Genomic DNA, 24,581 nt, shown 5'->3' on the forward strand with positions numbered 1-24,581 from the left:
GATTGAGGATTCCCGTAAGCGGAGAGAGTGGAAAAATGAGCCAGCATTTTCTCTCTGAAAAGGCATCAAAATTCAGATAAAAGCAACGAAATATCTCCCGGAGAAACAGAGAGAGGGCCTCAGAGGTTGGGGGGGTGAAGATTAGGGTAAGTGAAGAGTTTGAGGTTTTGAAGATTGAAACTGAAAGAAAACTGGGTGAAGTAAACTATGTCTTTTATTGTAAATTGGTACCAGTAATTATGTAGAAAGGAGTTAATTGTTTATTTCATGATGACGGAACAATATTTTAGGGACAATTATGTTTTTATTTTTATTTTTATTACACTGTCTTTAACATACTCATCCCGCTAAATACCATCTTCATCCATACCTTCTGTCTCCCCCGTATCTCATCTAAAAGCTGCTTCTCTTCACCCACCATGTCCAGCACTTCGTCGTTCCTCCTCCTCTTCGTCCACTTCACCATCTCTATTCTTCGCCACACCCCCATCTCGATTGCCTCGCGGCTTTCCTCGTCCTCCTTCTTAAGTGTCCAGTGTCCACGTTTCTGCACCGTAAAGCGCTACACTCTAGATCAGACTCTTCACAAACCTTTTCTTAAAATTCTTACATAGCGACCTTCTCAGCTTTAGGGGCAATAGTTGATGAAAATTATGGAAAAATACAGCATTTGTAATCAAGTAATTAATGGGCAAAGGAGTGATTACTGAGAATTTGGAGGGCAAAGCGATGAGAAATATTTTCACCAATTCTCTCTCTTACTGTCCTTGTCGTGATGGATAGCCTATTACGTGGGTCCCTTTTATTTTTATTTACTTTTCATTCAATATTCGATTTCGACACATTAGTTGCATTTTCACTTTCTTTTCCCGAGCCGAGGTCTTGCCACCTGCCCTCGGGCCACACCCCTCGACGGGTTCCTAATTTCTCCGGAAGGATGCCTCCCCACGGAATAGACCCTTATCTTGCTGCCTGAAGTGCCGGCCACATTCCACGCTCCTGGACGGTTTACACCTTAGGAGCGAGCGAGTTGTTGGGGGGAAAGCTCTGAAAAATGAAACGAAAACTGTGTTTCCGTCGGAGAACCTTCAGGGGAAAAGGAGGGAATCCAATAAATAACAATGTGTATGTGAAAGTGAAAGGCATAGTTGTCGTCTACTCATCCATTCGCGTTTATATTTTTGTATCCGTATATCATATGTTAAGGAAATCGCATATTATTTTATCATTAGCGTTTTTTTCATTCAGGATACCTTGAAAGGTTACAATTTATGGTAAAAATTATATCATTTGTATGGTATGAAATGCCAAAATCATTATTTTTAATGCAAATAATAATGTATTATCTTTGTCATCTGATGCTCAACCTTCTGGAAGTTCATTTTATCATATACGAAAAGAAATACTTTTTTATATTCCACTAATTTATTTTCAGTTTCAATACAGCAACCTGGACCTTATGATGACACCTTTGCGTCGAAACTAGTTGTAATTGAAAATAAATTGGTGGAATATGACAAAGTATTTTTTTTCGTTTGAGATAATTAACCTTCTTCAATCATAAGAGATAGCGACAACGTTGTTCATGAAGCGGAATATAATGCACGTCTTTGAAAATGCTTCTAATTGTTTCTGATAGACGGGTCATAAATAATTTCACATATTTTTGAGCGATAACTTTGCCTGATAGAAAAAATCGAGGTAAATTACTTTCACAGATCGGCTTGTTTTCGTTCAAGGGTCAATAATTCACAATCTCTTTTTTCGAATTTTAAAGTGATTACCTTTTTCTGCATGGACTTAAAAAAATAATAATTTTGATATTTTATGTAAGTTTTTCTTCCTTCACTATTAGCCACGAATTTATTTTCATCTTGCTGTAATTCTGCTGTTCATTTCTCCTACTACATCATGACCCAATACTATTGATCGGAAGGTAAACTTTTTATAACTGAATGCTCTTTTTCAAAGTCCATACTAAGCCTTCGAACTATATATGTGATCCTCCATTGTTTAATCTACTGGTTCTTCGCTCTCTTCATTTGGGTTAACTTTAGCTAGCCGTCGCGTCGGTCTTGCGTCAAAATGTGTAGTGATGGTTTGAGTATGTATTTAGTTAAAGCAGGTTACTAACTATTTTGAATTTTAGGATTTTTCACTTTCTCTTATTTTTACGAATATGGAAGTGTGCGTTTAAGCGTAAATAATCCCTTAACATAAACGAAGACCGAAAGGTATTATTGAAAAGGACTTTTTTGAATCATTAATACTTAAACAACCTGTGTAACTAAAATCCCTATGCTCAGTAATAATTTAACAATAGTCATGCAGAACCAGTCCATAGATTTTAGCTTGGAATAGAATGGAGGCAATATTATAACAAGTAGTCATTCACGTAGTCATGGTGGATGTTATGAATTCTTTCGTGAAATTTAGCGGTTTCTACGCCAACTTATATTATTTAAACTTCAATGACCAGTATTTAGATTTAATTTTGGTCTAGGAAAGAATTCTTTAGCTATAATGGAGGTGCCGAGTTGACTTTCATGAATCTCGCTTTTGCATTTTACTTCTCTTAATATTTTCATTAAAAAAAAGCGGTTACATTCCCTTTTACTTACCTATTTAGTTTAAAAACAAATAAGACTATTTGATTTCCGCCTTTATTGAAATAGAATTTATTACTTTGCTAGGTCCATTCCCCTTAATATTGACTTCAAGCAACGTGCCCGCGTGCAACAGTATATTTTTTGAAGCCAGATAAATCAAAAACACAATTTTACGATCACCCACAAGCCATCTTGCTACCTATGGGATTAGAATAGCTCATGCCAATGATATTGAGATATTTACTCTTTCATTCACGTCAACAGTTAGCGGGAAATAATGGACTAGTTGAAGTAGGAGAGAAAGAAAAGATCACTGAGGAAGAGAAATCGTGGGAATGTCTACGAGAAGAATGCTGTAGAAAAGAAATAAACAAGAGAGAAAGGAACGAAAGTGAATGTAGAGAACCGAATAAATAGTAAGGGAAAGAAAAAATGATAGATATGGATGTAGAAGAAGTGTTTGCTAGGAATTTGGACTTGATTAGAATAGCTCGATAACGAGGCACTTGTTTTTCCATTCGCGTCAATATTTCGCGGGAAATAATGGGCAAGTTGAAGCAGGAGAGGAAGAAAAGGTGTATAGAGTGGCTAGGGAATTTCTACTTGAACAATGGAGGAGAAAAGAGATAAACAGGAGAGAAAAGAACGAACGTGGATGTAGAGAAGCGAATAAATAGAGTAGGGGAGAGAGAAAGAGAGGTATATATGGAGGTAGACGGAGTGTTTGCTCGAAAGCCTGAGAGCCAAACAAATGTAATTTGGCGAGGGGGGGTCAGGGTGGAGGGCGGGGGGAAGACAAGGAACCTGGAAGGGGTTTGAGTTGGAACACACGGCCCGTTGAATCAATGAATGGGGTGAGGAAGGCAAGGGAGTTGGGAAATGCGACGATGAGCAGATATGTGGAAGGTGCGCCCTTAGCCGGGAACGTAGTGGTCCAGGAAGTCACGGTACCAAACGATAAACAACCGGGCTTGTAATCTCATGCTTTTAGGGGTCACCGAAAAAGCTTTCGCTTAATAGACCCCGGGCTGAAATATAGGCGCGTGTTTTATCTCTTGAGTACATTCCAAGCCTATTCCTATACCATTGGGGATGAATTATGTTCAGGGAAGATTAGGTGTACCCATTATTTGAAAAAAAAACTTTTTTTTCAAGCTCAACAGCAATGTTTATTAGGATGGATAAATAGCTTAAGGCTTTGGTGGTGATAATATTTTTGGGGGTGTAATCCTCATCTAACGTCTTTTTTTTGGAAAGAATGAAAGGAAAGTTTTCTTCGGGTGGTTATTTCTCTCTATCTGAAGTCCTTGACGAGTTTCTGTTGTAAAATATAAAATATAAATGGTAATATCCACACTTTAATATACAACTCGACTATCGAACATGGTTTCGACACTCTTTGTCATATTCAACGGTCAAATGATATAGACTGTTGAAACCGTCGTCGGTACACCATATATAAACCACAATGTTTTTATCCCATGTTTATATCGCATTTCCACCCCATCAAGCATGAAGCAATTTCACACATTGGAGAGAGGTTTGACCTTGAAAGAGCCGCTCAATAATAATCCCTGTCATTAGTACAATTATTGTTCTATAATTACTCTCTCGGAATTTCCCGTTTTTACCTTTATGCAATCTCAGTCTATGACTTCGGTGATCGTTCTCCATTATCTCCTTGGATTTTATTTTCTTCTCTTTTATTATTTCCTTGCCACTAATTACAGTGATGTAAAAACTGAGTGTTATAAAATATGCATTTCATCCTCACTTCTCAAGTCAGTCAACACGTCCTGGCCAAATTGAATCAGTTGCTTGCTGAATAGTAATCCTAATCTTGTATTTGTGGTTATAACCGTTTCGTTGCTTTGCTGTTATTTTTTAACTTAATCTTTCATTACGCTCAACGGTTGTTTTTCTTTTGCCCTTAGAATAGATGAAAAGGTTCTGACTTTATTTTTTTTTTCAAATTCAGGAAATGAAACTTCTTGTCGAAGTCGTTTCTTATCGTTACAGTGATCCCCAGGAAAAAAACACGACCTTTAACTGCAGTGCAAGGCTTTGGTGTAAGAAAGGATATATACGCATTTGAATTATTCTCCTATGAAGTCGTTTACGAACACATAAATGAAATTAGGTAATAAACCTTAAGGGAATATTCCCTATAGGGAATATCCCCTATAGGGAATACCAGGGTAATTGAAAACGTGACTTTCACATCTGATAAAGCATGTATATCTCAAAACGAATTATTGATGAGGTGTTACTCTACGAGGAAACATTAGGAAATTCTAGTTTTTGGTATTATACTGAATGTAGAAACTTCCACTGCGTATCACAGCTTAAAAATTCTCTGATTAAATTACTATGGGTGATGGAGACCTACCTGAATATTTGATCAACTTATTTTTTACGTATTTTATAGCGTTAGCTTATACGGAATATGTGTGTAATTTTAATGAATATAATTTAGAGAGACGTATTGATAGTTAGATACCTCCACGTTTTATGTCGAGAATGACCTGCACGAAGACGATGTACGAATCAGTTGTAATAAAAGTAGTAAATTATAATAATGTTCGCTATTTTCACTGCATTTTGACTTCTCTTCCAAGCCATTTTTCCACCTCCCAATTGTATAGACATCTATCAAACTGATGTATCATTTTAATGTCACGTAACTGGCTATATTCCACAATAACTATTGATATCTCTCTACAGTGTATTCTATTTTACTCGAATGACTCCAGGAGCTCCACAATATATCTATCCATACTCGAATTCCAAGAGCGTTTTTTTTTCCTCTAATGGCTGTTTCCGGGAACAGCTGCCTTGTTTATTAAACGTACCGGAAAGCTGGGCTTCAATTACTCCTCTTTTTTTTACTTTTTATGGGAATGTATACAATATATCCAGCATTTTGCTTTATGACACTTTGCTTTTATGAAATATCTCTTCAATGACAGATAGTGGTAATATTTCTATCTGTAAGCTGCTAAAAGTTTTACGTAATAATATATATCACGGTAATTATTTGATGCATCTTTAAAAAAAAGAATTGTAAATTATTTCAGGGATTAATTCTCAAAATCTGCAATTAATTTAGCTGTTATGTCTCTTTTTATTTATTTGCTTGATAAAATTTTTCTTACCCATCCCATATAGGCATTCAATTTCAATGAATGTCCCTTTCCGCTGAACTACATGTAGGGATGGAGTTTTTACGCGTGATGATAGGAGAGATATCATTTATTTGCAATTATTCATTTTCCTGGCAAGCAATCGTTTATTTTTTCCGATCTGCATGACCAAATGTAGGTCATAGGTGCAAAACTGCCTCATAGTAGCTTATCATCCATGAAAGTAACCTAGCTGGTCATTCTTTTTGCCTATATATTGCCTAATGATAACAGAACTATATGTGTTTGAAATAAATGCTCACTAATGGATTAGTGTATGTAACAATGTTGTGTGTATGTATGTATGTAACAGTGTATATTACACTGTAACATACCGTTACTGTTTTTGGAGGTATTATTCCCTCATCCTTCCAAACATAAAAAAAAGTAGTAAGTTTTCCACTGAATTTGATACTGAAAGAAAAGTAAATGAAAATGTGTAATTCCACAAAAAATATTTAATGAACGACCTAGGTTTCGACTAAATATTTATGTGGAATTCAAACTTTACAAGAATTTCTTTACTTTACTTATATTAAGTAGATTCTATTAAGTTACGCCTGAACCAACAAATTACACTAAATTTGAGTAATCAAAAGCTGTATAGGGCTCTCCAAATAGCTTTAAATGCAACTTTTCAATCTCGGAAATTAGATAATCTACTTTCTCAATTTTTTATATAATTATGTGCTTCCTTTGACGGTATCAGTTACACTGTTGTGGTTTATTGATTTTTATTTCCATCTTGTACGTAAAAAATAATGGCTTTTCATCATAATTTCTCCTTATTTTGCCGATTCTACTGCCTTGGAAGAGGTGGTCTTCGAACCTTATTGATATTTTTAAAATTTCTGATATAACAGTGCATATCATTGCCAATCGTAGTTGGCAGTTTCATTTCACTTCGAATTTTTGCAGTTAAATTCTATCATTAAGTGAAAAGTAATGTTAATTGTTCTACATGTCTACTTGTATCAGTTACTTAAACACAAATGCTTTAAATACATTTCTTATTCTTCAATCAAATACCTCAAAGAATGAATATCTCCAAGTAATCACACATGGGGCCAATTTCCTTTACGCGTGAAGTGATGAGGAAAGGTGACCGCTTTTTATCGTAGTTTTTGACAATTTTTTTAAGAACGATGGGAAATGTCTATGATTCAGGGAATTACTCTGTAAGAACTTTCTTTAAAGAGCATATCATGTATAAGACCCGATCACTGTTAGCTTGAAATCTGATGTGAGGCGTAATATGGAATCATACCAGATCAGCTTATATTAGAGTTAACCGCTTTTTATAAATTTGAAATTCTTGTTTCAATTAACTGAGGAATTCTGAGTGTATTCATTAAGGGACAAAGTTTATAATTCTAATTTGAGTTAACTAAGGAAATTAGAGTGAACTTATTCATGTAAACCTATGAAAAATTTCACTTCCACATATGGTGCATTGGTAATTGTGATCCGCTTTAAGTCGTGGTTTTTAGCTGCATTCTTTAAAGACAATTGGAGAATTCCCAACTCCGAATGAATTCGGTTAATTTATATCTAATTTCTTTTCGAAAAGGGCGTAGTGTGTTTAACACGCGATCAGTGCTTGCTTGGCCCTCCCATATAGAAGCCATCCGGGATTATCCCCGGGTTAGGGCGGTAACGGCAGGAGGCATCCTGGGATAATCACCTTAATCTCCTATCGGCTCCTTTCCGGTGGCCACCAGTGTGTGGGGGCGTACTTCTCCCACATACCGTCTGATCAGATCGCCCGACGATCCTCTTGCGGCCACGAGACCAGCCTTTTGCTCGTACACGAACCGTTTCTTCTTTCCACTTTTCCCTTATATTTTTCCTCTACTTCATTCCCTTCTTCCCATTTTACCAGGCCTCTTCCTTGGCCCCATCAACTCTCTTCTCACGACCTATCAGTCCTTAATGGAATAATTCACAGCCGTGCGATAGCTCCTTCGAGAGTTCCCGAGGCCTCCTACTGCTAATGCACAGCCAAGAAACTTCCCGTCCCCATCCTACTTCCCCCCTCAGGTCCCTGAGTCTCGTCTCGGTGGCGTTAATTATTCATGAATGAGAAAAGCCTCGTGAAGACCCTTCATTTCGCCTCTCGCCCGCAAAGAGCTAAGGAGACGGCGATTTCGGGAGGCCTAGAGAGAGTATTAGTGGTGAAGAGAAAGAGGAGAGAGGGAGGAATAAGAAGAAATGAGGTTTGGTGTACGAGGCAGAAAGGTTTGGGCATGCGAATATTTTATAATGGTCCAAGTCGATGTCATTGGACCAAGTCCAGGCAATGCTTTGCGAAGTTGCTGTTAGAGCTGTGCAAATTAGAAATTTACATTTGGAATAAAAATAGTGTTACCCTTCAGATAATTCTTGAAATTTTAATAATGTTATTCATTATTTTATGATGGTCCGAGTAGATGGCATTGAACCAAGTCCAGGTGATGCTTTGCGAAGGTTCTATTAGTGCTGTGCGAATAAGGAATTTTCATTTGAAATAAAAATTGATGTAAATCCTCATAAAATCTTACGAATTGAAATAATATTATTTAATTTTCCACAAAAATAAATTTTTAATGTCACCAGGGTTTCAATGCTGGAACAGATTGTCTAGTTATCAATTTTTTTAATGCTCTAGAATTTTTTTCCCGAAAGTCTGCTTAATATATGGCAAATAGAATGGAAATATGACCGCTTCTTGCAATTATTTATAATTTTGTGTCTAAGGTGGAGCTTTTATCTTGCATAAAATATAAGCTACATGTGAAATTTGACTGCTGTGGATGTTTTGGATGTATATTATTCGTTATTCTATCGAAAGCAGCGCGGCTATGAGGAAAATTTGTAAATAGTCTTCGTTACCTAAGTAGGAAAACTGTGGTGTAGAAAACGTTTTTGACATTTTTCATGATGAGAGATTGTACTTAAGCTTAAATACGATGCTGAATTCAAGACTAAACTGAATCAGATAGCTATAATTCAATACCTAGCATTCTCTTACCTGGCATTTAATTCATCTTATTTTCAGGAACTATGAACTAAGTCTAAACTGCTATATTTCTGCACCATCCCTTCTGAGTTTAATTTACGAATGAATGTTAAAAAGTCATTGATCGATGGATTGTACTGAAATATAACTTCAGAGTTCAGGATCAGTTTTTTTTCATGCGCAGACAAACTCCAAATGTTAAACAAAGCTATTTACTACTTTTGGCTATGACCATCTTGGATTAGAAAAATTATTTTCTCGATTTTTTTGGTACGTAGTGGAACATAGAACACCTGGAACTAGCTAGTGCTGCGAATTACCATTTGACGTATATTGCCGCATTCTTCTTGCAAGAGTTCTCCGTTATTGATTAGAAGTAAAAAATGTATTCCAGAGACCTTTTTGGCAAACCTGTACCATTATTCAGAAACATTCTGTTTTGCAATGAGAATTTGCGCGAGGCATAGAGAAAAGGATTTCCAGTGCATTTTACACATAGAAATTTTCCTTGTGTTCTTATTTCATTATGCTTACCCACGCATTGATTTTTGTAAAACGCCTTCTGAAGAATCACGCGGAGGAAAAAGAATCCAGATCGTATGACGGTCATCCATTGTTTATTCATGCGTATGCGTTGAAAATTGAGACATTTGCTTGCTATGCCAACGTGACAGCTTTTTATTTACCTTGTTCTCCGGCCTAGGTAAATAAATATTGATGGCATGGAAGCGCATTTTCTTGGTAGCAGTAGTGACAAGTTATCGTCTCAACTCCGTCAAAGCAAATATAACGAGGAGAAAAAACTAACTGCTTCCTTATGTTTCTACAAAAAACTTGTAAAACGTATCTACAGTAATGTGAATATTACTAAGATCGAATGAAGCGTCATTGAAAAAAGTTTTTTAGCATCAAACTGATTGTTGACGAGTTGACCTTGTGGAAGTCCATGGATAGTGATAATTGAAACAGCAATAGTATTTTCCGCACTTTTTTAATCATCCTCGACCGGTTTCAATGCTTACGCATTATTATCAAGAGCTGTTTTTAGCATGTTTTTTCACGCTTTAATTTTAGCGGTTAGAATTTTGTTTTCAACACTGAGTGGTCCTATCACCACCGTATGCCTAAATTAAATCTACGTTTGCCTTCTATTATTTTTCCCCTCTTTCAGTTATCACTGTGAGTAAAGAAAGGCATACAAATTTTATGTATTAGTGAATAGGGTGTTATGAATATTTATTCAGTATATTAATATTATGGTTGATTTATGCGTTCCTTGTGATTTTTACTCATTTTTAATTCATAACTCATTTAATTTTTTTTAAATTTCTTGTTTTAAATTGCATCTCTGAGTTTTGATTGTGTACGTAATTAGCGAGAAAAAAACATCGCTCCCATATCAATTCTGTCTATCAATTGAGTTTTTCTACATCTTTAGCCTTGTGCGAGACGCCTTCGGGGTCGTGGCAATAAATACTCACTGCGTCAACTCTTTCCTCGGCGACTTTCACTTTTTGACCGTTGCTCTTGCGATCGTTGTTGTTGCTGCTGGTAATGTTTATGTTTGCCGTCTCATCTCGTGTTTACTCTTTTGTTTTTTTTTTGGCCGCTGGCCTTGGCGAAGTGTGTGCACGACCCGCCGTTCACTTTTTACTCACATGGGGAGGTATTTCTGCGAGCAGCGGAGCGAGTTGAGAATCTCCTTCGCTTCCGATAAAACATTTCTTGGCCATGTTTGCATTCTCTAGAATGTTTCTTGACACATAATTTAGCTTTCTGTAATTGAATGAAAGGATTCACACCAGTGGATCTGCCCATGGCTTTAAATTACCAGTTAATTTACGTGTATATAGAACACAAAAATTTCCAAAAATTAAAAAATTTCAAGGCCTTATTAGATTCCATTATTTGACCATAATGCATTCTTTAGCAATATGGTGTAAACATTGATCTCTCCATTTTATGCGGGTTTCCACCGCTAATTTTTTTAATAGCTAAAGAAAATAAATACTTCCCTCGCCTGATCAGAGAAACTATTGAGATATCGAAAACGCCGGCGAATTTCAACAGGGATCAAAGCTACAGCCTGCATATCGTATGGAAGAGGATTCTCCGACCACCAACAATGATAGATGGACAACCGACCAATGAGAGAGCAGCAGCGGATCAGGAGCCGCCGCCGCCTATATAAGACGGAAAATTTTATGCCTATAAAAGGCGGAAAAATTTTCCGAGTTTCCTCACCTTCGACCTGAAGACGCTGACTGCAATGCCAGCGAAACTGTTGTCACTGAAACACAATGGACGCGGTGAAAACCCGAATAGAATGGAGAGATCATCTAATCAACGCCGCGATAATCTTCTAACCTGGTGTAAACATCGTTAGATATGCCAATAGATTAGAAGATTTGCTGAATCAGCCTTATGGATAACTATACATGACGATCTCTTCCCAAATACGCAGCAAATTTATGCCTACCTTCCTTCCCTTTGATAATTGAGAGGGAGGGAAAATAATAGTGGGCAAAAACAGATTTACTATACACAAGTCATGCAGACATGCAAAGAGGGTCATTGAATAATAAGCACCTAAAAAACTCCCACAGCACATGGTATTTTCCTTCACTTGACCCGAATTCATTTTTGAGCTAAATTGTAAGAACTTTGAGTCTATCCAGATGTTTAACTGTCGCTCATCGTATTTATTTGATTTGTTTCTAAGCTGGGCTAAATTTATATAAACATATTCATTGTTTCGCATTTACATCTATTTATTTGCAGTATTTTATAAAGTTTAACGAGTGAATCTGTAGACTCTCAACGGAAACTGCGAAATATGTGATGATAACTAGCGAATCTGGAAAAAATTGTAAATATTTTTAAGCCTAATTTCTTTCTTAAATTTTTTTTCAATCCTATCGAAGTAATTAACATTGGGAGCCAATCAGTATGTTTGTGATTTTTATGGTAAAAATCATAGAAAGTGAAAAAATAGAGATCTGAATTTCACAAATTGAAGGATACGGGTGTTTGGTGGTAATACCCGGCTATGATTGTGAAATTCGCTTTTAAAAGCCGCCATTGTATCGTTATTTTTCGTGATAATGAAGCGTTTGAATTTTTTGATACCGTTGAAATGCTAAAGCACGGGAATCTGGGAGCTCAAGGCGGAATATTTCTTAGAAACACAAGCAATTTTTCAATTTTATGCGGTGTGGGAACCCGGCTATACACGCAAGGGGTTAAATGATGTGTGCTTAGAGGGGAACGCGCGTTACGAGAGAAAGGAGGAGTTTTATGCTCGTTACGTGCTTTGGGGACCACTCAAGGAGGATCCATTTGCCGTTCATCAGCGCTATATTAATTCAAATTGGTCGTGTGTGCGCCCGGGAGAGATTAACATGGCTCATCACAGTTTACGGGTAATGCTGAGCGTGTGCAAATTCCAATTTGAGTCGTGCAGTACCGCCGCGCCCTCAGGTGCAGCGTGTCTGCTCCATTTGGACGGGGGTCAAAATCCCTCCCTTGCCCTCTCAAGAGGGCATAAATTTCGCAACTTCCTCTTTATGGACTAAATGTCTCTACTAGAGTGACCCCTCGTTTCGTTAAAGACGACCGTGTCCATAAAGTGATTGTCTATGGCAGGTTACAAAATCTCGAAAGTAGTTTGCCTTAACATGCTTTTTCTTAACTCGATTCGTCTGTTTAATCCGATTCGTCGATGGAATCTTGTCAATGATCTTTTACTCACTTCCCACTTCAGAATCGCCCCAAAACTTTCTGTGCAGATTATAACCAGGAAACATGATAAAAGATACACTGTTGTGTGTTCCACAGAAGTTTACTTAACCGGCCCAGGTTTCGACAATACACTATGTCATTTTCAAAGGACATAAGGCCGTTTTACACGGTGCACGGAATTGCGCAATCTGACGTTCGTGCGAAGGCGCAATCAAAATTGCGTCGTGTAAAGCGGTGAATTGCTAGAACATATGCGAGAATGCGTGGATGCGAGACGGAAAAATAGCCCCTGTTCTAATGTCGTTCATGCATTCGCGCAATTCCACGCCATTTTAGAAATTAATGCATCTCTAACCTGCGCCATTCCGTGCCCCGTGTAAAGCGGCCTATAGGTATTGCCGAAACCTGGGTCGGTTATTAAAACTTCTGTGGAACATATGACAGTGTATCTTTCATTATGTTTCCTGTCACCAAGTTCCACCAAGTATCACCATTCAGCCTTAAGTTGATCAGATTAGAACCAGATGGCAATATATTCTTACACTCTTCCTAGATCTTCAGAGGAAGAATAAGCCAAAATGTTTTATAATTTTTATTTGATGTGATCACTCTGCTGCAGGGTTAGTATTAGTAATTTCATTCTTCGTCATCATCAACTTTGCGTGTCATCCAACGCAACAATTAACGCGTTTGTCCAGCGAACAGAAGATTACAGATTTGATTCTTGGTATAGGCGATATATTTTTCCGTGAATTTTTAAATGCTGTTTACAAGTTGATTTTAGTGGTCTTGCATCGTTTTAGGCTTTGCTATTTTGCACTTTATATGAAGAAGGTATTGTGTGTGGAGGTATGCATTTCATAGCTACAAAATGGATGCAGTATAAATTGCGTGAAATTATTACAAGATTTCACAAATCAATCCATAGTTGTAAATGCTTAAAATTTTTAAAATGCATTTCATATTTGACGAATGAATAGAAGTTTCATAGTACACCCTGATGAAGTTGAGTTTTTATTATTTGTGTTTATGTTTATTAAATAAAAATATTCAGACCGGTGGTCTCGACGCACAAAATGAGGCATTTTAAAGAAATTTTATGGCACCTAGAAACATCTGGAGCAGAAAAACTTTATTGTTTTTTTTTGTGTCAGCAACGCAGCGATATAGCGTAAAGAAACGTGTAAGCGTCTATTTTTCCAAAGTTTAGATTCATTTTTTTCAAAGTATGTAAAAAATTGACTTCTAGGTTAATGCATTCTGAGTGCTTTGTTCGTGTCAGGCCTGTTTCCTTCTTCATTCCCTCTGAATGAGAGGATGCGGTCTTTGGCAGATTCTTAGGGAGAAAAATCCTTGCTTTCATCCACGGATCCCTTTCGGAGAGAGCATTTGGTTGGCAGAAATCGATGTCGAAAGATTCGTACCATACCAAGTTCTTGCTAATGGGTGCATATCGCTCAAATAAAACTTTCATGAGTGTTGGCGGTTTTGCGTTAGTCGTTTGATATTCGCCACTGCACTTCATTATACCCCAGATACTACTTCCGAGTCGAGAAGCTTTCTCTTGCCAGGAAGCTTCTGCACAGAGGCGAGGTGCTGAGTTCGATCGTTAAGTGGCACAATTTTTGCATTTGTATAACTTTTGGAGTTTCCCTTCACTTCTTTAGGCAGTATCGTGAGGTGAGGGATGATCGTAACGGATCTATTCGATGAGACTTTCGTGTTGGGAAGGAGTAATTTTGAAATGTTAAATTTTCTGGTGAATATGAAAAAATTATGAACGAATTCTTCCATGAGGGGAAAGTCTATAAGAATTGTAAACTGACCAATAAAAATGTATCTTTGTTAGTTGCCTACATATGTATTCTTTTCAGAAAAGCAACTTTTAGGCTTTTTTGATTTAAATAATTTATTGCAATAAAATCCATGCCACTAGTGAGTCATTTTTTCAAAGTGCGTACTGAAAATATTCGATGAGTTCATTCATGTTATCTTGGATGTGAGCCATGTAAAGAATTTTGACCATCTACCAATTTATCTTTAAGAATGTTTAGCCCTTTTGATATTTGACTGTTGACATTTTTTGCAATTTATCTTTGATTGAGTACGGTTAGAGCTATATATTAAATATTTCTACCTAACTTATTTTTAGTTCTTTTATTCTTTCTCTCATTGCTGGATCCCTAATGCTTTCGTCATCTCATACGCTCTGAGCTTATTTCCATGCTTTTAAAATGCATCGATGCAAATTACGCGTTCATATGATATTATTTCTATCTCTTGCCACTCACTATTTCTCCTGCTCACTTTCACCTTTACTCTACTCTATATTCTTGAAGCTGGTGTTCCTCCTGGGAAAACAAAGAAACCCGCTCTCATATTACCCTGTTATGCAAAGAGGAAGAGGAGCTATCATGAAGAAGGAAGACGTAATGTCCTGAGCAGTAGAAAAAGATCATTAGTGTAGCGTTTCAGAGAGAGTGCGCACAGACAATTATTATTATTATTATTATTGCATAAGTTACAATTTGGCAACTGGCCAGGTGGTAACATGTATATACAAAAAATAAAAACACAACATCCCCACAAAGTCACATATCAACTAGACAGTTGTACAAATTTTAAAATTTAATTAAAATTTCTAAAAAATTAAATACTTTTTCAGCTTTTTCTTTAATATTTTTACATTATTAGGAAAGGGCTCAAATAACTCTGCAGGCAATCTGTTCCAATCTTCAATTGTTTTATTCAGGTATGAAAATTTTTTAACATTGGTCCTCTGCGCCCGGCATTTGATTTTGACCTTATGATCGTTCCTACCAATGAAATTAGGTTTTCCCACTTCATTGCTTAATTCCATCCATGCTTTATCCCCTTTGTATATTTTATACATACCGCAGAGTCGGTTTCTTTTTCTCCTACTTTCCAAAGATTCCCACCCTAGTATTTTTAACATGCCTGATACGCTCTCTATCCTAGAGATTATGATGGGCTCCAGAGAAAACTCCCTTTGGTTTACATTATTTTTCTACTTTACTAATAACTTCCAAAAGGCATGGTATTGTTAGCTACCGTGATCTCGTTTTCGGCACTGGCCTTAGAAGTTTTTTTTTATCAAGATGTGAGCGTAAACTTCACCATATTGCTAATCATGGCTGTATACCCGCGTGTCCTTGCTCCATGAGTATAGGTACGAGAGATAGAGGGAATGGGAGGTAAAATATTGGGAGGGATACCTTTAGTTGATCCATAATGGAAACATCTTATCCTCATACCCTATTGCCGTCGTAAAAACTCCACATCTCCACGATTTTCCTTCCTCTCTACACGTTTCTCTTTACTTACCCAGAGTCGAGAGCCTTCGGGAAAATTTTCGTTGAGCTATCCGGAGCTTTTAAATTTCCTGGCTTCAATGAAGATTAGATTCAAAGAAGTATGCACGATAGGTACTTAAAGCTGGGACGTGCGGGAAATTCATAGGAAATAAAATAATATGCTATTTTCCTGTTACAGAAAGTAAAGAAAGACCTTACTTGATATGCCGGTGAAATTCTTTGACGAATATTACTTGATAAGTTTGTCTTTCCATAGTTGCGAAATTCATCTAAAATTTACAGGAACTCCATTATGTACTGTAGAGTGTTTCGTACTCTACCATTATAATGACTTCTATGGTCTTTATGGTAGGATACTTGATAGTGTATTTCCTCTTAGATTGCCTTATTTATAAGTAAAATTATAAACAATCAAAATTACTCTTTCATAAAAATTAAAATAGTCTTCTTCATATCTCAAGAAGAAAATTGAGTTTTTTAAACTTGAATTTAATGTCTCAACCTAACGACAAATTGTACCTTCTGCCAGAGATTTCAAGCAAGATATATCAGTGACTCATTTCGTAAAAGAGTTTTTTTCAGGATATATTCTATATTCTTGAAAAGTAAAGTTACTTATTTTAATTGAAGAGTTTTGTGTGAATATAAGCTTTTATACTTACATGATTATTATTCCTGTTGAGATGATATTTTCTCGGAAACAGTTCCTACTGCCGTACCTCTAAAGAAAATAAATATTTAAAGGGGGATAGCTAACGTCACTTCATTGATAAACGTGTTTACGAAATATTCCGGGAAATATGGAATAGCTATGTTTCCCTGCACACTGAAAATGAAATAAAATTTCATGCTTACTTTACTAGCAATAACTTGAAATATTTTGGGACTTTTGAAATCTACTTGCAAGGAATATTTTAGCACAAAGGTACTTTCATGCCCCAATCACTATGCGGACGGAATAAATACGATCGGGTTGTTGCCAGTGTCTTACAAATTGTCTATGCCTCCACAGTTTTGTGTTCCGCTCGGAAACGAATTATATGGAGCGTTGTATTGCATAAATGGTTGGTTCAACAACTCGTTCCATATAAGCAGACACTCCATAAGGAGAAGACAGCTTGACTTCACGGAGAACAAGCCTTTGGCAGTGTTCAAACATTTTCCTAGCCAATTCCGGTAAGCATTGCCTCCAAGGCTTTAGAATCGAGTTATTTTCAGCAGTATTTGTAGGGTCGGGGTTACGTCATTGATTGTGTCTCTCTCCCTTCGTTTTCAAATATTTTAGCTTAGTATTTTTAACCCTATATTTAACATTTTTGTATTTGCCAACAGCTAACTCAAAACTTGGATAGGAAAAATCCTATTCTCTCTATCCCTATGTAATAGGCTTGGTTGGAATATTTTTGTTATGATATTAATTTTTAATCATATGATTTTTTTAATTTACCGGAATATTTTTTGATGATATGAAGTCTAAAATCATTTAGGTAAAAATAAAAATAGGTTTAATTCGTTTTCTAAAGTATGACCCATGTGAATATCTTAAATTAAAAGCTTTATTTTAAATTTAAATTTATAATTTTTATGAGGAATGTAATTTATTTACGAAAAAATTAATAATTTCAGCCCAATTCTCGCGCTCACTCCACCGCTTCCCTCAGCACTGGGATCTCAATAGTTTTTGTATTCATGAACTTAGCCGAGTCCCAATTTTCGCCTGCATCTCATTACCAATGAATTGAGCAGCTTTCTCTTCCTCGTACCACAATCAAAATTCTGTAAATAGCCTTTTCCCTTTCCGCCCGCATCTCCCTTTTCCCCCTTCCGAGATTCCCCTGTCTGGACCTTAATCCGTTCCACTCCACACCTTACGCACCATTTCGGCCCTCCAGTCCAAATCTACTTATTTATCCGGCGTGCACTGAAAAAGCGCAAAATTAGGTAGACCCAGGTTCAAATATGAATGTTGAAATTAAGGTTCCTTGATTAGCAGATTGAATATTCTAATCCTTGTGTTGTATAAATGTGTAAGCATATCACGGGTCGGACCGTGTACTCCTCTACGCATAAATTAGTACTTTGAAGACTCGTGAGCGGTTATATGAAGCCATGGAAACAGACAACATTTGACGGTGGATTTTTACCTCGATAGTATTTAATTTCATTTCTGAAACTCAAAATCTAGTCATGTATGCAACAAAAAATTAGAAAGCACTTTCTAAGGTAACATTTTCGTAGAAAATACCCTTGCGATAATACGATACGAATAACGATTAAGGGATTTTTCAATACGGAAGGAACCTATTACGTAGCTGAAAGTGATAAAATAGTATTGAGAAGTAGTTCGACACTGAAGCTCATTTTTCGTGAAATCAACTTATTTGCCGTTTATATCTTGGAAACTCCTGCAAATCGGATTTCTTTAAGGATATGCTAGAATTTTGTCGGCTAACATTGTGGAATAATTGATTACTGTATGTATTTGTGAATGTTTTTTTTATAATAATACCATGAGTAAAACTTTCGTACTTCAAAATATCTGAATAAGGACTATTAATTGAGTGTAAGAAACTACAATTGGTTTTCGAAGGTTTATATGAAATAAAACATTTTATTGCGGAATAGATAGAAATTTTGTTCATCTATTATATATTGAATGGTGTTTACAGAAAATAAACTTAAATAGTTTTTCCATCTGAAGTAGAACTCATCCTAGCAGTGAATCATCGCAACCAAGCTGCTGGGGTAATTTGGCACAGAGTGCTTGAATTGGGAGGCGTTTTGTATCCCTCCATGGTAATTACATGAAGACACTCCAGCGGAATAAAGGAAAATGTCTATTTGCACGAGTCGAGTGTTGGTCACTAAAGATAAATTCATTAATTCACAATGTTGTCTTAGTTCCAGGAATGGTATCCAATATTCCTGCAATTACTAAATATAATTAGTTTCGGCCACTCGAGGTAATTGGCTGTGTTTTATTAATTCAAATCAGGCTCCTGTTACTGAACTCAATTTGAACGTGTCAGGGCCGCCATTTTACTTAACATATGAATGTAAATTTGTTCTGACTTTAAGTCTTGCACCATTTTTATTGAAATATGTGTTTTTGTCGTTGCATGATTACGTAATTTACAATAAAAATGTATTTTTGCTCTTGATTTAAATGTTTTGCGAAGGCTGATGGTAAGTTTCTGGCTTTTTAGAGAATAACCATTTGCTATTACAACAGCAATTAATTTAAAACTTGAAAAATTATTCACATTCACCTCTTCATCATCACCAGTTCATAAAGTTCACATAGGTTTCCTGTCAAATTCTGAATATGTATCACTCATCAAGAACTTACAAATGAATTTTGAATTAATGTTGTAATTATTTTAATATGCGCGTATGATAAGAGCTCAGCTTTGAGAAACTTTGTTGAATTTTGCCTGAGATGTTGCATATGAGGTCAAGTGTTTACATATGTTTGCAATGGCACAAGTGGGCTCCGCTAAATGTATGTAGTATGGAAAAATTGAAATTCAACTGGAGTAATGTTTCTTTCGCAGTCTATGATAAAACAGTTCAACGACCATTGATAGATGAGTCTACCTTGGGTCAAACTACCCAGTGAATTAAATCTTCCTTTTTTTGTAATTTGACTACGAAATGCCACGTGCCAATTGAAAGTTCTTGCGGGGTAGAAAGTAGTTGTAGGTGCATGCAGATGTATTATTTATTAAAAGCAGTGTATTTAGCGTGCTTTATCACTCTACTGCATCGACGTTCACGCGGCATCAACAGACGGTGCTTGGGTGCTCGAAATATCGGAGCAATACCCTCTGAGAGCTTAGGTAAGTCCAAGAATAGAACTGATTCCAGAATTGAAACTCTAGTGCGTGATATGTTCCGCAATTAGTTTCAATCCTTCAGGAAACTTACCGTAAAATCGGGGTATAAAATCACTCGAGACATCTGACGTGGCAGGCGTGCGTTTTCTTTTTTTTAGAGAATTTTATCGTGAGCTCTTTTCTGCCTTTGGATGGAACGGTGGTACCATAAATTCTCCGCATATTTTAAGATTCAAGAGTGTTTCCTCCTGCTTCAAAATAAAGTTACACGGTTGGATGTATAAACGCCCGAGTTTTTTTGAATGACTGGTGTACAAGAGAGAGTCTCTTCTTCATCCGCTGCCCCGTGTTACTCTTTCGTGTCACTTCTCAGAACATTTTCCGCCTTGGGACGGATGAGCCGCGGGAGTGGTTGTGCCGTAGGAAGAGGGTTATATACAGGGAGCAAGCAGGAGACGAGACGGCCCCCTTTCTAAGGAAGTTCCCCTAGAAGAGAAGAGGAGAAGGGTTCTCGTGGGTTTTTATTTATCACTGCACATATATCTTTCCGGACCTCACCGACATCTTTTTGTCTCTTTCCCTGCTCCACTCGCCTCTTTTATCTTTTCCTGTCCTTCTCTCTCTCTCTATTTCTCCCCTCCCTTTCTTTACCGTAATTTCTTTTTCTTACCGTCTCTGTATATACGCCACGGTATCCTGCCAGTCACAAGAGCTCGGAAGACACTGACAAGAAAAGCCTGTTCTTTTTCGGACGTAAGTCATTTGGGCATATAATCTTTTAAACTCGAGATAATCTGGGAAATAATGTAAAGATTCGTTTATTAATAAAAATTATTATTGAAAGCATTTCGTTTTCATTTTTAACAATTCTTTACCTTGAGAATTTTTAAGGAAAAAGTGCATTCCTCCCAGTGATTTTGTGCGAATTTTGGTGAATTCTTCTCGAAGTATGTGGCTCTAGTGTAGCTCTGATGTCTATTGGCCAGTCGATACACTCGAACCAAGTTGGATAGAGTAATAAAAAGAACTGCTTGCTAGAGCCTTGATCCTTAAATTATGCGTTCATTTTTGATCAGCCATATGTCTAAAAAATTAGTTTTAAATGTCGTCAAAAGGTCTGACGTTAGCATAAACCGAATTTTCCATACTAAAATTATATCAAAAAATATGCTTCATCCTCAACACTTAGTATGTGGTAGAATCTTTTATATACCAAGGTAGCATCTAATGAAGCTTGTTTTATAATTGAATTTAAAGTGAAATTTTTTACTGTCTACATATTCTTTTAATTATTCCTCGATGAATGAAATAATCTTAATTATCTAAAAAAAATTTCGAAGACATATGTTTCCATTTTTTACCGCACGAAACTCTTAATATTCCCTGTTAAGGAACTGAATTTCGTCCACTACCCTACTTACACTCATCTCTTTTATTTCTTACCTACCCCATCCTTCTCACTCATCTTCATCTGTTACTGTCTCCCTTCCCACTTGGCCGTAATTTATTTTTCTCGTCGTCTTTCTATGTGCACCTCGACCTCCTGTCGTCCCTTCAGTCACAGTCCTCTCGCTTGAGTCACAAGCTCATCCTCTACTCTTATCTCTCTTCTCAGACGTAAGTAATTCACTCAACTGAGAGACGTTTCTTTATTTTTTTCTCCCTTTTCTTACTTACGGTGACGTACGGAACTGATTACTAATGCCGTGTGCGCGCGTCCACATGCTTTGCGCGTAGCAGAAGATATTTTCTTAGCTTTAAGTAGTCGTTTCCGGGAATTAAAGTGTGCCACAATTCAAATTGTATGATTTGAACAACAACTTTATCAAATTAAAATGGTTCGCATTGTTGCTAAGTCAAGATAAGCTGTAAATTAGCCCAATGCTCAGTCAACTGTAGTCGATATTTAGGAATTATTACGAAGGATAAAAATATTTCTTCTATTGAACACTTAAATGGCACACACCTATCGTATTTGACAGGATATGGTATTTTTCCTTCGTTTATTATACATTTTTATGTCGTTAATTTAGACTGTTTATATCATTTAAAATGTAAAATTTATTTTCACTGCGTGTAGTCTTTTGATGCCAATAGTAGGTTAAAAAGCAGAATTAACTACAGTTTTTTGAAGTCTAAAGGGTATTTTTGCCACGACTTGTATTTTTGGTATTATGATAATAAGGCTGTTTAACTCTCTCAGTTGAAAAAAATACTCTTCTCTGACCAGATATTGAAGAGAAATTAAATGCATTTAGAAAATAATATTTAACGTAAGCTTTGATAGCTCAAATTATGATGTGTAATATGAAATTGCAGTTTGAAATAATGCAGTTTGCAATAATGCAGTTCAATGAGTGTTTTGGAGCTTCAACGTGAAATACGCAACGAACCTGCATTGTAAGTAGCGTATCAATAGTTAACTCACGATTTGAATGCTCACTATTAAAGTGTGATATAAATATAATATGATCTTTTCAATGCATTCTCAACCAGTGTGCACTTTTCCATATCAATCGAAGGAAATGTATAATTTTCATGGGAATGCATGCATGGTAAAAATTATGCTATCAAAATATCCAAAGTAATCGTAAGTTTGCAGTTTCTATGCTACAGAAAATGTTTAAAAAATCACGTTAAAGGATAACCGTAAAATAAATCACCAACTAAAATATTTTTTAATTCGTGGATTATAGTAATTAAATCAAATTATTGCCCTAAAAACATAGACCGATTAATTAGGGTCGGGAATAAAATTTCAGTATACATTTAAAGCTCTTAATGTAAAGAATCGTGAGCCCGCTGGCCACCTTGGTGAGCATGAATAAGAAATTTTCGAAGAAATCACACGACCGAGCGATAAATTACCGCTTGGATGAATGGGAATTGTTTTCAGGCGATTTATCGGCGAGTGCCCACTGTTGAAACGGGAATAGAAACTAATAGGTTTTGTTTTTGTGACCGATAGAACGTTGTTTCCCACACCCTGGGGTGTTTTTTCAGCGCGCAATCGTCACTACAGTGTTCTCGCCTCGGCACCCTTTTCCACGCCCTTGGAGACGTGGTTTCTTTTCGGCACGGCGAGGATGAATCCGGAGGTGATAACGGTCCTCCACGGTTTTTTGCACACCCGTCCAATGGATTTGGGTTCAGTTCAACACCACGAGGTGACCTCTTGTCGGGAAACGAAACGAGGGATAATCGCGTCCAAGCTTTTCTTTGCTCCGGCGCATTCGCATGGCGGAGCATCGGAAAATTAAGCATCGCCTTTTCTCTTGACCACCGACTGCTCTAAATCACAAGTAGCCTATATAGATTTTTCTTTTGTTTTTCTTTTCTTTGCACATATACGTAATTTTTAGGCACTATATTCTCATCGCATGTCTTATGCATCTTTTTTTTTTTTTTTTTTTTACTCCAGCAGTTGGGTCAAAATGTATAAAATAGCCAAATATGTATGTAGCACGGGCCAAGTTAAAATTTAAAATTTGGGATTATTTGTAAACGAATAAGTCGGCAACCATAAAGCGAGGCTAAAGTCTCAAATGGTGCCTAATTCCAGGTCTTTATTTATTTTTATTTCATATATTATTGTATTATGAGATATTGAAATAATAATAATAATTATATTTATTTATAATCGGTCTCATGTTTTCTTAAAAAATCCACCAAATCCACTTAGCTATATGTGTGACGTTTGATATTTGTACTATAATACTTGCTCCTCATTTTAATTCTAAGATTTTGTTTTGTAGCTTTACAGAGAGGCACATTTGAGTTTTTTTTTCTTTCGCTTGACCTTAATATTTAATTTTGATTAGTATCTTGGAGTTAAAGTCTTTAAAAATTAAATGAAAACTGTTTGCCAACGTTTAAGTATATTTTTATGACTTCATCAGGGCTATGAATGAATTATTGTAATAATATTTGTTACCACAACGTACATGGAGTTTATCTAAAGAGAATTCAAAGAATGAGAATCTGGTTTGTTTGGTGAGGAGAACTTCATACCCTATGGATTATTGTTGAAATCAGGGCTTTAGTGGAGATTTTTCAGGGACTGCTCGATACCAGCAAGAGTACTTGGTGGAGGTTCCTCAAAGTCCGTCGTATGGGACGTTAAACCGTGAGCCGTTGGTGCCTTTTGTTAAAACCAGTCTAATTCCGATGTCAGGTTTCTCTCCCACTTTACTTCCCTAACCCTCCCGCAAATGACCTTAGTCGTCGATCACCTTATTCCTCGGTTTGGTTTGTCCATACAAAGTTTTATATCTCTCCAAAATTCAATTTTAAAATTGAAGTTTATTTTATAATGCCGGAACTCGAAAGCCTGCTTGCATATTTTCGAAACCATTTACCCTAACTTACTTATTTACCTTCCTTGAGGAAGAATTCAAGATGACGTTGAGGTCTGCATGCTAGACCAAGAAGTAAAAATTCTTCAATCACTTATCTAGATTAATTTATTCTGTAGCCATTTATGTTGACTTTTCTGGCTCTCATGCAGCAAGCTAGTCATATCTACATATTGCCCTCCGTTGAGCGAAATTTTGGACGTCCCTTGATTTAACCTTGAGCGATTGTTGTTTTTCCTAAATTGCTTCACTTATTTCGTCTTCTAGTTTTGCTATTATTTTATGAAGGTTATTCGTATTAAACTTAGAAAGTATTTAATTTTATATGGCGATATTATTCCAAATTTTTGAGAGTTTAACTTTTTCGTATATTACCTTCCGTAATAACTGCGGTAAATAAATTTTCGACGCATTCTGATTGAACATCGTTAAATATTAAAAACTTATCACATATTTATTATTCCTCAGTTCTAATTACCGGCCGCTAAGTTTTATTCATGACATAAGATATTTCATGTGTTCGTT

At 36.4% G+C, this 24,581-nt stretch overlaps 1 protein-coding gene across 1 annotated transcript in view; it reads left to right on the forward strand.

Moving 5' to 3' along the window:
- The window catches only part of LOC124154067 (proline-, glutamic acid- and leucine-rich protein 1), a 635,207-nt gene that overhangs the window by 467,011 nt on the left and 143,615 nt on the right, over nt 1–24,581 (forward strand). The window lies entirely within an intron of this gene.

The sequence above is a fragment of the Ischnura elegans genome, chromosome 2 (genome assembly GCF_921293095.1).
Source record: "Ischnura elegans chromosome 2, ioIscEleg1.1, whole genome shotgun sequence".
NCBI lineage: Eukaryota > Metazoa > Arthropoda > Insecta > Odonata > Coenagrionidae > Ischnura > Ischnura elegans.